Source organism: Pristiophorus japonicus, chromosome 14 (genome assembly GCF_044704955.1).
Source record: "Pristiophorus japonicus isolate sPriJap1 chromosome 14, sPriJap1.hap1, whole genome shotgun sequence".
In the NCBI taxonomy this organism is placed as follows: Eukaryota; Metazoa; Chordata; class Chondrichthyes; family Pristiophoridae; genus Pristiophorus; species Pristiophorus japonicus.
This window is the reverse complement of record NC_091990.1, coordinates 108,381,072-108,397,643: the sequence shown is the minus strand read 5'-3', so window position 1 is coordinate 108,397,643 and position 16,572 is coordinate 108,381,072.

Sequence of the window (16,572 nt, the reverse complement as noted above, 5' to 3'; positions counted from 1 at the left end):
TTCCTTCTGGCCTGTTCCCACGGATGTGGCAGTGCGCGACAGGGAATCCAACGTCCCAGCCAACATCACCTAAAACAAAGCAACTAGCTATCTATCTCACTGCTGTCTGTGGGATCTCGCTGTGTGCAAAATTGCTGTCATATTTGCCGACACAACACTTGAAAAGTAATTAATTGTACGTTAATTAACTGCTTTGGATAAATACTTGAAGGGGAACAATTTTGCAGGGCTATGGGGAGTGGGACTAATTGGGTAGCTCGACCAAAGAGTCGGCACAGGCACGATGGGCTGAACGGCCTCATTCTGTGCTGCATCCTTCTATGATTCTATGAAGCATAGGAGAGATGTGATACTGCGTTATATAACTGCAAATTCTATTTTTATCTTGTATTTTTTAACCGTTTAAGGAGCTTTTCTTTATTAATTCTTGGGCCAGCGATTACTGCCCATCCCAGGGTGGTTTTGGTACAACTGAGTGGTTCGCTGGGCCACTTCAGAGGGCAGTGAAGAGTCAACCACGATGGTGTGGGACTGGAGTCACATATAGGCTCAGACCGGGTAAGGATGGCAGATTTCCTTCCCTAAAGGGACATCAGTGAATCAGTTGGGTTTTTATAATAATCTGACAGCTCCACGGTGACTTTTACCGATCCCGATTTTCATTTCCCGATGAATTCAAATCTTCAAATGGCCCACAGTGGGATTTGAACATCACGTTCTCCGGATTATTAGTTCAGGTCTCTAGTAACCATCATCTTCAAAATCGAGGAAGATTTGGCTTCCACTCTAAAAGTGAGTTTTTAGGTGACTGAACAGTCCAATATGGGAATTACAATCTCTCTGTCACAGGTGCAGTCGTTGAAGGAAAGAGTGGGTGGGGAGTCTGGTTTGCCGCACGCTCCTTCTGCTGCCTGCATTTGTTTTCTGCATGCTCTCGGTGATGAGACTCGAGGTGCTCAGTGGCTTCCCGCATGCTCTTCCTCCGCCCAGGGCAGTCTTCGGTCACTGTACCTCACCCTAAAACAACTTGTATTTATATAGTGCCTTTAACGTAGTAAAATGTCCCAAGGTGCTTCACGGCAGTGTTCTAAGACAAAACAGATAAATTTGAAACCGAGCCACATAAGAAAAAATTACGGCAGATGACCAAAAGCTTGGTCAAAGAGGTAGGCTTTAAGGAGTGTCTTGCAGGAGGAAAGGGAGGCGGAGGGGTTTAGGGAGGGAGCTCCAGAGATTGGGGCCCAGGCAACAGAAGGCATGGCCACCAATGGTTGAGCAATTACAGTCAGGGATACTCGAGAGGGCAGAATTAGAGGAGCGCAGACATCTCGGGTGTGGGGTGTTCTGGGACTGGAGGAGATTACAGAGATAGGGAGGGGCGAGGCCATGGAGATTTGAAAACAAGTAGAATTCTGAAATCGAGGCGTTGCTTAACCAGGAGCTAAATCACGCCTCCTGCAGCCAGATGAAAGATGGTCAGGGTCAACGTTACCTCAAGAATGTTTTTGGGGGCGCGGTCTCATTAATGGGCAGCGCGGCCAATTTACATTTCCGCCTGTGTGAGGTTGTTCCATTGCGGAGACAGCACATGGCCTGCGCTGGGCTTCCAAGCGCTGTACAGCTCAACGGGAACATTGGAGCCAGTATAAGCGAGCATCAGCAGAATGTGCTTTCAGCTGAGCGATGCAATGTGGTATGGGTGGAGGGGGAGGAAATGGAGAAAGACTTGCATTTATATAGTGCCTTTCATGGACCACCGGATGTCTCAAAGTTCTCCACAGCCAATGAAGTACTTTTGGAGTGTAGTCACTGTTATAAGTAGCGGCAGGGATTGTGGATGCATTGGTTATAATTTACCAAAATTCCCTGGATTCTGGGGAGGTCCCAGCAGATTGGAAAACTGCAAATCTAACACCCCTCTTTAAAAAAGGAGGCAGGACACTAGAGACCAGTTAGCCTAACATCTGTGGTTGGGAAAATGTTGGAGTGCATAATTAAAGAAGCAGTAGCAGGACATTTGGAAAAGCAAAATTCGGTCAGACAGAGTTAGCATGGATTTATGAAGGGGAAGTCATGTTTAACAAATTTGCTGGAGTTCTTTGAGGATGTAATGAACAGGATGGATAAAGGGGAAACCAGTGGATGTGGTGTATTTGGACTTGCAGAAGGCATGTGACAAGGTGCCACATAAAAGGTTACTGCACAAGATAAAAGTTCACGGGGTTCGGGGTAATATATTATAGCATGGATAGAGGATTGGCTAACTAGCAGAGAGCAGAGAGTAGGGATAAATGGTTCATTCTCTGGTTGGCAACCAGTAACTAGTGGGGTGCCCCAGGGATCAGTGTTGGGACTCCAACTATTTACAATCTATATTAACGACTTGGAAGAAGAGACTGAGTATAATGTAGCCAAATTTGCTGACGATACAAAGATGGGAGGAACAGCAATGTGTGAGGAGGACACAAAAAATCTACAAAAGGACATAGACAGGCTAAGTGAGTGGGCAAAAATTTGGCAGATGGAGTATAATGTTGGCAGAAAAAAAATCAAAGAGCAAGTTATTATTTAAATGGAGAAAGATTGCAAAGTGCCTCAGTACAGCAGGACCTGGGGGTACTTGTGCATGAAACGCAAAAGGAAGGCCAATGGTATCTTGGCCTTTATTGCAAAAGGGATGGAGTATAAAAGCAGGGAAGTCTTGCTACAGCTATATAAGGTATTGGTGAGATTACACCTGTTTTGGTTTTCATATTTACGAAAGGAGGCAGTTTAGAGAAGGTTCACTAGGTTGATTCTAGGGTTGAGGGGATTTACTTATGAGGAAAGGTTGAGTAGGCTGGGCCTCTACTCATTGGAATTCAGAAGAATGAGAGGTGATCTTATCGAAACGTATAAGATTATGAGGGGGCTTGACAAGGTGGATGCAGAGAGGATGTTTCCACTGATGGGGGAGACTAGAACTAGAGGGCATGATCTTAGAATAAGGGACCGCCCATTTAAAACAGAGATGAGGAGAAATTTCTTCTGAGGGTTGTAAATCTGTGGAATTCGCTGCCTCAGAGAGCTGTGGAAGCTGGGACATTGAATAAATTTAAGACAGAAATAGACAGTTTCTTAAATGATAAGGGGTTATGGGGAGCGGGCGGGGAAGTGGAACTGAGTCTCTGATCAGATCAGCCATGATCTTATTGAATGGCGGAGCAGGCTCGAGGGGCCATATGGCCTACTCCTGTTCCTATTTCTTATGTTCTTATGTAATGTGGGAAACGCAGCAGCCAATTTGCGCACAGCAAGCTCCCACAAACAGCAATGTGATAATAGCCAGATAATCTATTTTTGTTATAGAAAATAGGTGCAGGAGTAGGCCATTCGGCCCTTCGAGCCTGCACCGCTATGTTGATGGAGGAATAAATATTGCCCCAGGGCACTGGGGTTTCCTGGTCTTCTTCAAAATAATGCCACTGGATCTCCCTTTACGACCACCTGAGAGGGAAGACGGGGCCTCGGTTTAATGTATCATCTGAAAGATGGCACCGCCGACAGTGCAGCACTCCCTCAGTACTGCACTGGGAGTGTCAGCCTAGATTTATGTGCCCGAGTACATAACCCTCCCCTCAAAGTGGTATTCCCCCTGGTAAAAGTATTCAGTCTACTGGCACACCCAAAGAACTAGGACATACTTTATCTGTTCATAGAATCCAAAAAAGGGAACATGGGAACAGGAGACCATTCAGCCGCTCGAGCCTGTTCCGCCATCCAATGAGATTGAGGCTGATCTATATCCTAACTCCATCCACCTACCTAGACTCCATAATCCCTTATCCCCTTGTCCAGCAAAAATCTATCAATCTCAGATTGAAGATTATTAATGCAGCCCCCAGCATCTATTGCTCTTTGTGGGAGCGAGTTCCAACTTCTACCACCTTTTATGGTAGAAGAGTTATAGAAGAGTTTCCTAACTTCTCTCCTGAATAGCTTGGCTCTGATTTTAAGGTTATGTCTCCCCTTGTCCTAGACTCCTCCCACCGGCAGAAAAGGTTCCTCTCTATCTACCCCATCAATTCCTTTCAAAATTCTAAAACTTCAAATCCAATCACCCCTAAACCTTCTATAATCCAGGGAATCCAAGCCTAGTTTATGTTAACTTTTCCCGGTGTCAGCTATGGCTCAGTGGGTAGCACACTTGCCTTCGCGTCAGAAGGTTTTGGGTTCAAATCCCACTCTAGGAACTTGAGCTCATAAATCTAGGCTGACACTCTAGTGCAGTACTGAGGGAGCGCTGCACTGTTGGAGGGGCAGTACTGAGGAAGTGCTGCACTGTCAGAGGGGCAGTACTGAGGGAACGCTGCACAGTCGGAGGGGCAGTACTGAGGGAACGCTGCACAGTCGGAGGGGCAGTACTGAGGGAATGCTGCTGCTGCTCTGTTGAAGGTGCCATCTTTCGGATGAGACATTACACCGAGGCCCTGTCTGCTCTCCTCCAGGTGAACGTAAAAGATCCCGCGGAACTATTTTGAAGAGCTTTGGAGTTATCCCCAATGTGCTGGCCAATATTTATCCCTCAATCAACATAACAGAAACAGATTATCTGGTCATTCTCGCATCGTGTTTCCCACATTCTAACAGTGACAACACTCCAAAGTACTTTGTTGACTGTAAAGCTCATTGAGACATCAGGTGGGCATAAGAAATAGCAGACCATTCTGCCCCTCGAGCCTGCTCCGCCATTCAGTATCATGGCTGATCTGATCTTGGCCTCAACTCCACTTCCCTGCCCGCTCCCCATAACCCTTGACTCCCTTATCATTCAGAAATCTGTCTATCTCCACCTTAAATATATTCAATATAAATGCAAGTCTTTGTTTCTCATAATCTAACCCATGGATCCCTGGTTACATGCTGGCAAATCTGCGTTGCACTCCTTCCAAGGCCAATATTTCTTTTTTTTTGAGGTACGGTGCCCAGAACTGTGCACAGTTCTCCAGATGTGGTGTAACCAGGGCTATGTGCAGCTGCAGCAAAACTCTCCTTTATTGTAAGCAGCATTACCCCCCGGATTCTTCTTGAGGTGCTTTAATGGCGGTGATCTACCCCCAGCTAGCCATGCCTTCACGAGATCATGTCTACTGAGCATTACAGAATGCCGAGGGAACAGGAATGTTTCTGTGGTAACATCGCCACATTTAAACTGCTGCAGGAGTTTTATTTTTTTTTTAAAACAGTCGAACGGAAATTAAAATTTTTGAGTTTTAATGATAATTATTTTAATTGGAAGATTGTTGACTGTTGAACCACAATATTATTGACTTTGCTGCCAATGTCAATTTAAGAACGTTACTTCTCAAAGAGTAAAGATTCCAAATTCAACAGCGAGATACAACTTTGGAGTCTCAGAGAAGCAACTTGCATTTCTGTAGCGTCTTTCATGGCTCCTGGATGGCCCAAAGCCCTTCACCACCAACTTTTGACGTGTAGTCACTTTTGCAATGGCAGAAGCGCAGCAGTCAATTTGTGCACCGCAAGCCCCCACAAACAGTGGGATATGACCCAGATAATCTGTTTTTAGTGACGCTGATTGAGGGATAAATATTGGTTCTAGGACACCGGGTAGAACTCCCCCCTGCTCTTCTTCAAAATAGTGGCCGTCGGATCTTTTACGTCCACCGAGGGGAGCAGACGGGGCCTCGGTTTGACATCTCATCCGAAAGACAGCACCCCCCCACAATGCAGCGCTCCCTCAGCGCTGCACTGGGAACATCAGCATAGATTTTGTGCTCAAGTCCTTGGAGTGGGATTTGAACCCACAACCTTCCAGCCCAGATGCGAGAGTATGCTACTTGCATTTGTATAGCACCTTTCAGTATAATGTGGATAAATGTGAGGTTATCCACTTTGGGGGCAAAAACACAAAGGCAGAATATTATCTGAATGGCGGCAGATTAGGAAAAGGGGAGGTGCAGCGAGACCTGGGTGTCATGGTTCATCAGTCATTGAAGGTTGGCATGCAGGTACAGCAGGCAGTGAAGGCGGTAAATGGTATGTTGGCCTTCATAGCTAGGGGTTTTGTGTATAGGAACAGGGCCTTGGTGAGGCCTCACCTGGAATATTGTGTTCAGTTTTGATCTCCTAATCTGAGGAAGGATGTTCTTGCTATTGAGGGAGTGCAGTGAAGGTTCACCAAGCTGATTCCAGGGATGGCTGGAGTGACATATGAGGAGAGATTGGATCAACTGGGCCTTTGTACACTGGAGTTCAGAAGGATGAGAGGGGATCTCATAGAAACATATAAGATTCTGACGGGACTGGACAGGTTAGATGCGGGAAGGATGTTTCCGATGTTGGGGAAGTCCAGAACCAGGGGACACATTCTTAGGATAAGGGGTAAGCCATTTAGGACTGAAATGAGGAGAAACTTCTTCACTCAGAGAGTTGTTAACCTGTGGAATTCCTTGCCGCAGAGAGTTGTTGATGCCAGTTCATTGGATATATTCATGAGGGAGTTAGATATGGCCCTTGCGACTAAAGGGATCAAGGGGTATGGAGAGAAAGCAGGAAAGGGGTACTGAAGGAATGACTAGCCATGATCTTATTGAACGGTGGTGCAGGTTCGAAGGGCCGGATGGCCTACTCCTGCACCTATTTTCTATGTTTCTACGACCTCGGGACGTCCCAAAGTGCTTTACAGCCAATGGAGTAATTTTTGGGTGTAGTCACTGTTGTAATGTAGGAATTAAGGCAGCTAATTTGCGCACAGCAAGCTCCCACAGACCGCAATATGATAATGACCCAGATAATCTGTTTTAGTGATGTTGGTTGAGGACTAAATATTGGCCCCAGGACACCGGGGAGAACTCCCCTGCTCTTCTTCGAAATAATGCCATGCGATCTTGGCAAGAGAGTGTGTGCTTCCCATTGAGCCATGGCAGACACCATGACTGCAACCCAAGAAAGTGCATCTGCGAAACAGCCCCAGATCCAGGAACAACTGTGCCCACACCCCCTGCATCGGGCAAGATGATTCAACCTCCCAGTTAGTCCCATTCCCAGGATAACACATAAGTTCTCAATTATCAGGATTGAAAGTAAAACACACACACGTGTCAAAGGACACTAATTATCCACAAACAGCTGTTAAGGAGTTCAAAGCTTGAAGAGACACTGAAATGATTTGCATGTGCTGACTTGCACATCCAACCAAATATTAGTCACCAACAATCCCGAGTGTTTTACCTGTCAATCAGTAGTCCAGACAGACAGAAGTCAGAGAGGCAAGAATTAATTAATTGATTTGATTTTTTCTCTTCATTCCTGGTTGCAGAGATGTCCCGCGCAATTTGCTGAGGGCATTGGGTCAATTTGAGACAAAATAATTCAGGGAAGGAAAGGAACATCTCACGAGATTAGACCATGGGCAACCGGCAAAGAAACATTTTACATCACATTCCAACACCCTGCTCCCTGCTATTTAGACAGTTTTGAAATAACGGGCTACTAAAAACAACAGAATTTTCTGTGGACTCGTTAGGTATTTGTACACAGGTGTCATCCAGAGAGATACCAGGGTTTAAGTCAAGTGCAAGCGGAGTTCAGTTGGCAACACTCGTCTCCTGACTCGGGTTGTAGGTTCAAGTTCCACTTGTATACTTGAGCACATAATCCGGGCTGATTAGTGAGTGAGCGCACACTCACTAAAGTGTCAGAGGGGCAGTGCTGAGGGTGCGCCGCACTGTTGGAGGGGCAGTACTGAGGGAGGGCTGCACTGTCAGGCGGCAGTACTGAGGGCTCACTGCATTGTTGGAGGTGCCGTCTTTCTGAGGTCTGCGGTGAATGTTACACTTTGCACAGCAAGTTCCTGTCAGCCAAATATCGAAAAAGTGCAGCACTCTCCACAGGGGATCTGGGCCCCATGTGAACAGGACAAGCAATGGTGCATCTCCTCAACCAATCAGATTGAAGAATTATTAATGAGCAGCGCAGAGTGTGACATTAAACAGAGGCTCCGTCTGCCCCACGAAGGTAGATGCAAAAGATCCCATGTCACTATTTCGAAGAGGAGCAGGGAAGTTCTCCCCGATGTCCTGGGCCAATATTTATCCCTCAATCAACATCACTAAAACAGATTAACTGATCATTTATCTCACTCTTGTTTGCTGTGCACAAAGTGGCTGCCTGCATGACAGAAGTGATTATGGGTCGGATTCTGAGGTCTGCGGTCAATATTACACTTTGCACGGCAAGTTCCTGTCAGCCAAATATCGAAAAAGTGCAACGCTCTCCACAGGGGATCTGGGTCCTATGTGAACAGGGCAAGCAATGGTGCATCTCCTCAAAAATCAGATTGAAGATCCTCCTGAAGCAGCACAGATTGTGAACCAGGAAGTGTCAGTTTTGTCAAATCAGATACAGAAAGAGAAATAACGAGTGGGAAAGAACGATTGGATTAGTTACAAAATATTTACATTAAAAAAAAATCTCCAATGATAATTACAATCGAAGGAATGAGACTCCACACTTGGAAAACGTTAATTTTCAGGGCTAGAGAGGTTGTTTTGAAGTAACTAAGACTTATCACGCCATTAAAAGGGTACTTAGACTAGAATGGAGAAGCGCTAACTTTTTCTGGCAAGTTTAGTGCGTGCCTATCAGTTAAGTACCACAATTTCACATATTTGAACGGAGAGTCTCTCGGTGATAAACTGTTACCGTGCAGCTTTAGGAGGAGCAAGGCAATTCGGATACCAACTGCCTGATTTGTGCACAAGTGCGATCGCTGGAAGTTGCTGTCCGATTTGCATATTGGGCACTATGCAACACAAACTTAAGTTCATTATCAGTGCCAGAGGGGTTTGTTTGGCAGTAATTCAGACTTAGTGCTGTCAGATCTTTTACGTCCAGCTGAGAGGGCAGACGGGACCTCGGTTAAACATCTCATCCAAATGACGGCACCTCCGACAGTGCAGCACTCCCTCAGCACGGCACTGCACTGGGAGTGTCTGCCTAGGTTTTTGTGATCAAGTGTCTAGAGTGGGAGTGGAACCCACGACCTTCTGGCTCAGAGGCAAAAGCGCTACCCACTGAGCCACAGCTGGCACTTAAAAACAACCACCCCAGCTTCTCCATGTAACTGCCTCATTCTTGGCATTATGACCAAATATTTGTTGCAAAACCTTTCAACAACTTATATTTATGTAGCACCTTTAAAATAGTGAAACGTCCCAGGGCATTTCACAGGAGTATTGAGATAAAAAAAATTGACACCGCATGAGGAGAAATTAGCGCAGGTGACCAAAAGCTTGGTCAAAGACATTGTTTTTAAGGAGCGTCTTAAAGGAGGAAAGAGAGATAGTGAGGCCGAGAGGTTTAGACAGTGAGTTCCAGAGTTTAGGGTCTAGGTAACAGAAGTCACCTAGTTGAGCAATTATAATCAGGGATGCGCAAGAGGGCCGAATTCGAGGAGCGCAGACATCTCGGGCGGGGTTTCAGGACAATCTGAGGATTTGAATGGCACCGTATAAATGCAATTTATTTTGTTTTAACGTTTACTGGGAGATACCCCTAAATTCTGTTTTAATATATTGGGTAGAAATGTAATCAGTTAATACAATTACTTTGTTCTACATGAGGGTTACTCCACAAGTATTGGTGCAGAGATCGAAGCTCGGTGAGCTGTAAATGCTCAGCTCAAGCGTGTCAGAATTCGGTTTCTGCTCCTGAAGTTCCGCAACAAATCTGGATATTAAAATGAAATGACATTTGTGAAATTAATTTTCACTCTTAATATAGACACAATAGCTTCTGCAATCAACCTCACACTTGCACTACACTTGCAGCATTACAGGGTCAGCATGCTACCAACTTCAAGGTGCCATCTCCGATTCATTTTAATTGGGAATGAAGTACTCCCATTAGACGCGTGCTTTGTAACTGATAAAAACAATATAAAAGTTGCGCGAACACTGTTAATCAGTTTGAAAGAAAAAGACTTGCATTTATGTAGCGTCTTTCACAGCCACTTAAGTACTTTTTGAAGTGTAGTCACTGATGTAATGTTGGACACGCAGCTGCCAATTTGCACACAGCAAGCTCCCATAACAGCAATGTAATAACGACCAGATAATGTTTTCGTGATGTTGATTTTTAAAAAAATGTTCATTCCTGGGATGTGGGCATCGCTGGCAAGGCCAGCATTTATTGCCCATCCCTAATTGCCCTTGAGAAGGTGGTGGTGATCCGCCTTCTTGAACTGCTGCAGTCCGTATGATGAAGGTGCTCCCACAGTGCTGTTAGGGAGGCAGTTCCAGGATTTTGACCCAGCAACAATGAAGGAACGGCTGATATATTTCCAAGTCAGGACAGTGTGTGACTTGGAGGGGAACGTGGAGGTGGTGGTGTTCCCATGCGCCTGCTGCCCTTGTTCTTCTAGGTGGTAGAGGTTTGGGAACTGCTGCTGAAGAAGCCTTGGCGAGTTGCTGCAGTGCATCTTCTAGATGGTATACACTGCAGCCACGGTACGTCGGTGGTGGAGGGAGTGAATGTTGAAGGTGGTGGATGGGGTGCTAATCAAGTGGGCCGCTTTGTCGACCTTCTTGAATGTTGGGAGCTGCACTCATCTAGATTGACAGATAAATATTGACCAGGATACCAGTGATAACTCCCCTGCTCTTCTTCAAAATAGTGCCATGGGATCTTTTACGTCCACCTGAGGGGGCAGACGGGGCTTCGGTTTAACATCTCATCCGAAAGACGGCACTTCCGACAGTGCAACACTGGAGTCTCGGCCTAGATTTTTCTGTTCAAGTCTCTGGAGCGGGACTTGAACTCACAACCTTCTGACGCAGCGTGCTACCCACTGAGCCAGTTTTCCTATCGATGTCTCCTCTCCTGAAAGTATAAACTCCTTGCTGGCAACAGGCCCAGGACTTGAATTCTCCCTCCAGTACCTCCCCAAACAGCCATGATTCGTAAAAAAATCCCACAGCATAAATTCAGGGAAGAGCAAAAGAGTTCTCACCGGTGTCCTAGGGCCAATATTTATTCCTCACCATGACTTAATGTAACAGATTACCTGGTCATTTATCGCATTGCTGTTGGTGGGATCTTGCTGTGCGCAAATTGGCTGTCTTATTTCCGACATTACAACAGGGATTACACTTCAAAATGTACATCATTGGCTGTGAAGCGCTTTGGTATGTGCAGAGGTTGTTGAAAAGCGCTATATAAATGCAAGTTATTTCTTCCACGTGCACTTTTGGCAAGTGTCACTCGAGCAGGAGCGAGAATCCTGGCCAATTTAACCGCTCAAATGCAGGACTCAGTGCCAACTGCTGATCCCCTGCTGCTTAGGAGATCATCGGGAATCAAACCCAAGGTATGAGCCATACAATACTTGGGAATGTGGGTGATAATGTCCTTAGGGTATTAAGAGTCAACCACGTAATGTGGGACTGGAGTTATATGTAGGCCAAGCCAGGTACGTGACAAGTTACGTTACCTGAAGTCGACTAATGTTTTCAAATCCCTCCATAGCCTCACCCCTCTCCCTATCTCCCTAATCTCCTCCAGCCCCATAACCCTCCCACCCCCGAGATGTCTGTGCTCCTCTAACTCTGCCCTCGAGCATCCCTGATTTCCATCGCTCAACCATTGGTGGCTGTGCCTTCAGCTGCCGAGGCCCCAAACTCTGGAACTCCCTCCCTAAACCTCTCCATGAAGTTCCTTAAAACCTATCGCTTGCCAAGCTTTTGGTCATGTGCCCTAATTTCTCCTTATGCGGCTCGGTGTCAAATTTTATTTGATAATAGCTCCTGTGAAGCGCCTTGGGACGTTTAATTACGTTACAGGTGCTCTATAAATGCAAGTTGTTGTTGTTGTTGTAGTAAACCTGTTGAATTACATCGCACATACAGCACAGAAACAGGCCATTCAGTCCAACGGGTCCCTGCTGATGTTTATGCTCCACACGAGCCTCCTCCCACCGCATCAGCATCTCCTTCCATTCCTTTCTCCCTCATGTGTTTATCCAGCTTCCCTTTAAATGCATCGATACTATTCGCCTCAAGCCTTCCCTGTGGCAGCGAGTTCCATATTCTAACCAAAGATGTTTCTCCTGAATTCCCTATTGCATTTATTAGTGACTAGTGGCCCCTAGTTCTGGTCTGTCTGTCTCGCCTCCCCCACGCCCCCACTCCCCCCCAACCCCACAAGTGGAAGCATTTTCTCTACGTCTACCCTATCAAAACCGCTCATTATGTTGACGACCTCGATCAAGCCAGCAGCCCTTTCACAATACTGTGCATGTGCGGCTTGTCCCATTTAAAAGCGGGTGAGCCGCCGCCGCAGGGATCTGGGGGGGGGAGGGGGGGTTGTGGGGCTGAAGGAGATTACAGAGATAGGGAGGAGACGAGGCCACGGAGGGATTGGAAAACAAGGACGAGAATTTTTAAATCGCGCGTTGCTGGACTGGACCCCAAGTAGTTCAGCGCGCACAGGGGCGATGGGCGAGTGGTACTTAGTGCAAGTTAGGACACGGGGCGGCCGAGTTTTAGATGAGCTCAAGTTTAGAGGGTGTGAGGTCAGCCAGGAGAGTGTTAGAATAGTCACGACCGCCTATTTCCACCTCCATAACATTGCCCTTCTCCGCCCCCGCCTCAGCTCATCTGCTGCTGAAGCCCTCATCCATGCCTTTGTTACCTCTGGACTTGACTGCTCCAACGCACTCCTGGCTGGCCTCCCACATTCTACCCAACGTAAACTACGAGTGATCCAAAACTCAGCTGCCCCGTGTTCTAACTCGCACCAAGTCCAGCTCACCCATCACCCTCTGTGTTCGCTGACCTACATTGGCTCCCGGTTAAGCAATGCCTCGATTTCAAAACTTGCATCCTTGTTTATAAATCCCTCCGTGGGCCTCGCCTCGCCCCATCTCTGTAATCCCCTCCAGCACCCGCCCCCCCACCACCAATTCGGTCCTCTTGAGCATCGCTGATTATAATTGCCCCGCCATTGGTGGCCGTGCCTTCTGTTGCTTAGGCCCCAAGCTCTGGAATTCCCTCCCAAAACCTCTCTACTTCTCTTTCCTCCTTTAAGACGCTCCTTAAAACCTACCTCTTTGACCAAGCTTTTGGTCACCTGCGCTAATTTCTACTTATGTGGCTCGGTGTCAATTTCTTTTTCTCATATTACTCCTGTGAAGCACCTTGGGACGTTTCACTACGTTAAAGACGCTATATAAATACACGTTGATGATGTTGTTGAGTCAAACGCATGTTTTCTTTCCTTTCCTTTTTTTAAAAAATAAAATCACTCATGTTATAAATTGTTCTCTGATGGTTTGAGAAGTCAGGAAACTACAAGTTGTCTAACCCCAGCAGTATTCAACCACAGCAGCACCTTTGATTAAATGCAGAAAACGAACATGTTGCTTAGCGGGAAAGCTGGCTGAGTGCGAACAGATACATTACTGTGTAAATACGATTTCCGACGGTTAGGGTAATGTTGCCCCGCCCAACCAACAGTGGTGCTTTCCTCTCTAAACATTAATAATACATTGTCAAAGGTTTTAAAAATGTTCGCACGGGCAGGTGTTTTCATAGCATGCGGGGGGGTTTGCTGAGGTGCGCTGATGGTGTGTGTGGGGGGGGAAGGGTTTCTTTCTTTGCGCCAGTTCAGGCCAACGGCACTGGATCATGTGACAGCACGGCCAAATAAGCAGCATCTGGGGACCTTCAATTACAGCCCCTTCTCCCAGCATGCTCGCATTGTAATCTCTACCAGATGAGGCTCAGCATTTTCAGCAACGCACTCTGTATATACACACACACACGCATACACACAACGGCAGAATAAAGGCATTCAACGCAGCCTCCCAACTTGCAGATCAAAGCCCACAAATGACCAGCTGTAAGCATGCTTACTGCTGAATAATTCATTCTTTTCATAAGATTTTAACAAACACTCAGCGGGACTTGGCAAGCTTTCGTTCCCCCCGCCCCCCACCCCCCACCCCCCGCCCCCCGCCCCCCACCCCATGCGGTGTGATAAGTTAAAAAAAAATTCAAAAACACTCTGCCCATCTAGAATCAGAGTGATACAGCATAGGAGGCGGCCATTCGGCCCATCGAGCCTGTGCCGGCTCTGTGAAAGAGTGATCCAATTAATCCCACTCCCCCTGCTCTTTCCCCACAGCCCTGCAAATATTTTCCCTTCAAGTATTTATCCAATTCCCATTGAATCTGCTCCCACCGCCCTTTCAGGCAGCGCATTCCTGATCACAACAACTCGCTGTATAAAAAAAAATCCCCTCATCTCCCCCTCTGGTTCTTTTGCCAATCACCTTAAATCTGTGCCCTCGTGTTACTGACTTTCTTGCCAAAGGAAACAGTTTCTCCTTATTTACTCTATCAAAGTCGTTCATGATTTTGAACACCTCAGATAAATCTCCCCATAACCTTCTCCGCTCAGAGGAGAACCACCCCAGCTTCCCCAGTCTCTCCACATAACTGACATCCCTCTCCCCTGGTACCATTCCAGTAAATCTCCTCTGTGCCCTTACAGGTGAAAGGAGCCAGTAACAACAACAACCTGTATTTATATAGCATCTTTAATGTAGTAAAACATCCCAAGGCATATTACAAGACAAGAAAAAATGTCACCAAGTCAGATAAGAAATCACGGCAGGGAACGAGGTAGGTTTTATGGAGCGTCTTGAAGGAAGAAAGAAAGGTAGAGAGGCAGAGGGGGTTAGGCAGCACTGCACTGGGAGTGCCAGCCTAGATGTATGTGCTCAGGTTCCTGGAGTGGGACTTGAACCCACAATCTTCTAACTCAGAGGCAAGTGTGTTACCCACTGAGCCACGACTGACATACAGCACCTTTAATATAGTAAAACGTCTCAAGGCGCTTCACAGGAGCTTTATATAAAAAGAAAAATGATACAACCACACAAGGAGATATTAGGGCAGGTTCCCAAAAGCTTGGTCAAAGAGGTAAGTTGCAAGGAGCACCTTCAAAGGAGAAGAGAGGTGTCGAGAGGCGGAGAGGATTCGGGAGGGCTTAGGGCCTTGGCAATGAGGTACTTTTTGAAGTGTTGTCAGTATTGTAATGTGAGAAACACTGCAGCCAATTTGCACACAGCAAGCTCCCACAAACAGCAATGTGATAATGACCAGATCATCTGTTTTGTTGAAGCAATTTTGGTTTTGGGATAAACATCAGCCAGGACAACGAGGAGAATTCCCCCTGCTCTTCTTTGAAATAGTGCCATGGGATCTTATACATCCAGCCGAGAGAGCAGGCACTCGGAGTGTCAGCCTGGATCATGTGCTCTTGTCTCTGGAGCGGGACTTGAACTCACAACCTGCTGATTCAGAGGCGAGAGTGCTACCCACTGAACCACAGCTGACACTGTGGAGAGGAGGAGGAAAATCCCGAATGCCAAGCTAACAAAATGGGATTTGACTTATGCGGTCGCTGCAAAGCTGCATCGACAATCATCAATTTTACATTGACTGAAGATAAGCTGCACAGCCCCTCAGCTGATTCACCTGGTGCCTGGCCTCCTTTCCACCAACACCAGACTGCAGGCACTGGGCAAGCACCATTGATTGCACTAAAGACTTCACAGAATGTGAAATCTTTCAAACTTCAAGCAGAATTCCTCAACCGTTCTGTATAATCCCAGTGTGCGTTTGGAATCAATTTTTAATAAATATTCCCAAAACGTAACAGTTGAAGTGTATATAATTAACAGTCCACGACTGAAGATTGGGCATCAGAATGGTTACCAAAACTGTGGCATTTCAGAGAGAGACACGGAGACACATGCAAAAGCACAGTCACACAAAAACTAACGGCATATGCACATACAGACAAACACAAGAACATAAGAATAAGGAGCAGGTTTAGGCCATTTAGATCTTCGAGCCTGCTCCGCCATTCAGTAAGATCAGGGCTGAACTTCTAAATCAACTCCATCTTCCCGCCCGATCCCCGTGAATCCCTTGATTTCCCTAGAGTCCAAAAACCTATTTATCTCAGCCTTAAATATACTCAACGACTCAGCATTCACAGCCCTCTGGGGCAGAGAATTCCAAAGATTCATCACGCTCTCAGTGAAGAAGTTTCTCCTCATCTCAGTCCTAAATGGCCGACCCCTTATCCTGAGACTGTGACCCCTGGTTCTAGACTCCCCAGCCAGAGGAAACATCCTCCCAGCATCTACCCTGTCAAGCCTTCTAAGAATGTTATACATTTCAATGAGATCACCTCTCAATCTTCTAAACTGGGGAATATAGGCCTAGTCTGCTCAATCTCTCCTCATAGGACAATCCCACCCATCCCAGGAATCAGTCTGGTGAACCCTCGTTGCACTCCCTCTATGGCAAGTATATCCTTCCTTAGGTAAGGAGACCAAAACAGTACACAATACTCCAGGTACCATCTCAAAAAAGCCCTGTACAATTGCAGCAAGACTTCCTTACTTCCACAGTCGGGGGTCTGCACTCGGATCTTCTACCTCAACTCCATCTTTCCACACTACCCCCACATCCCTCGAATATCCAAAAATCTGAT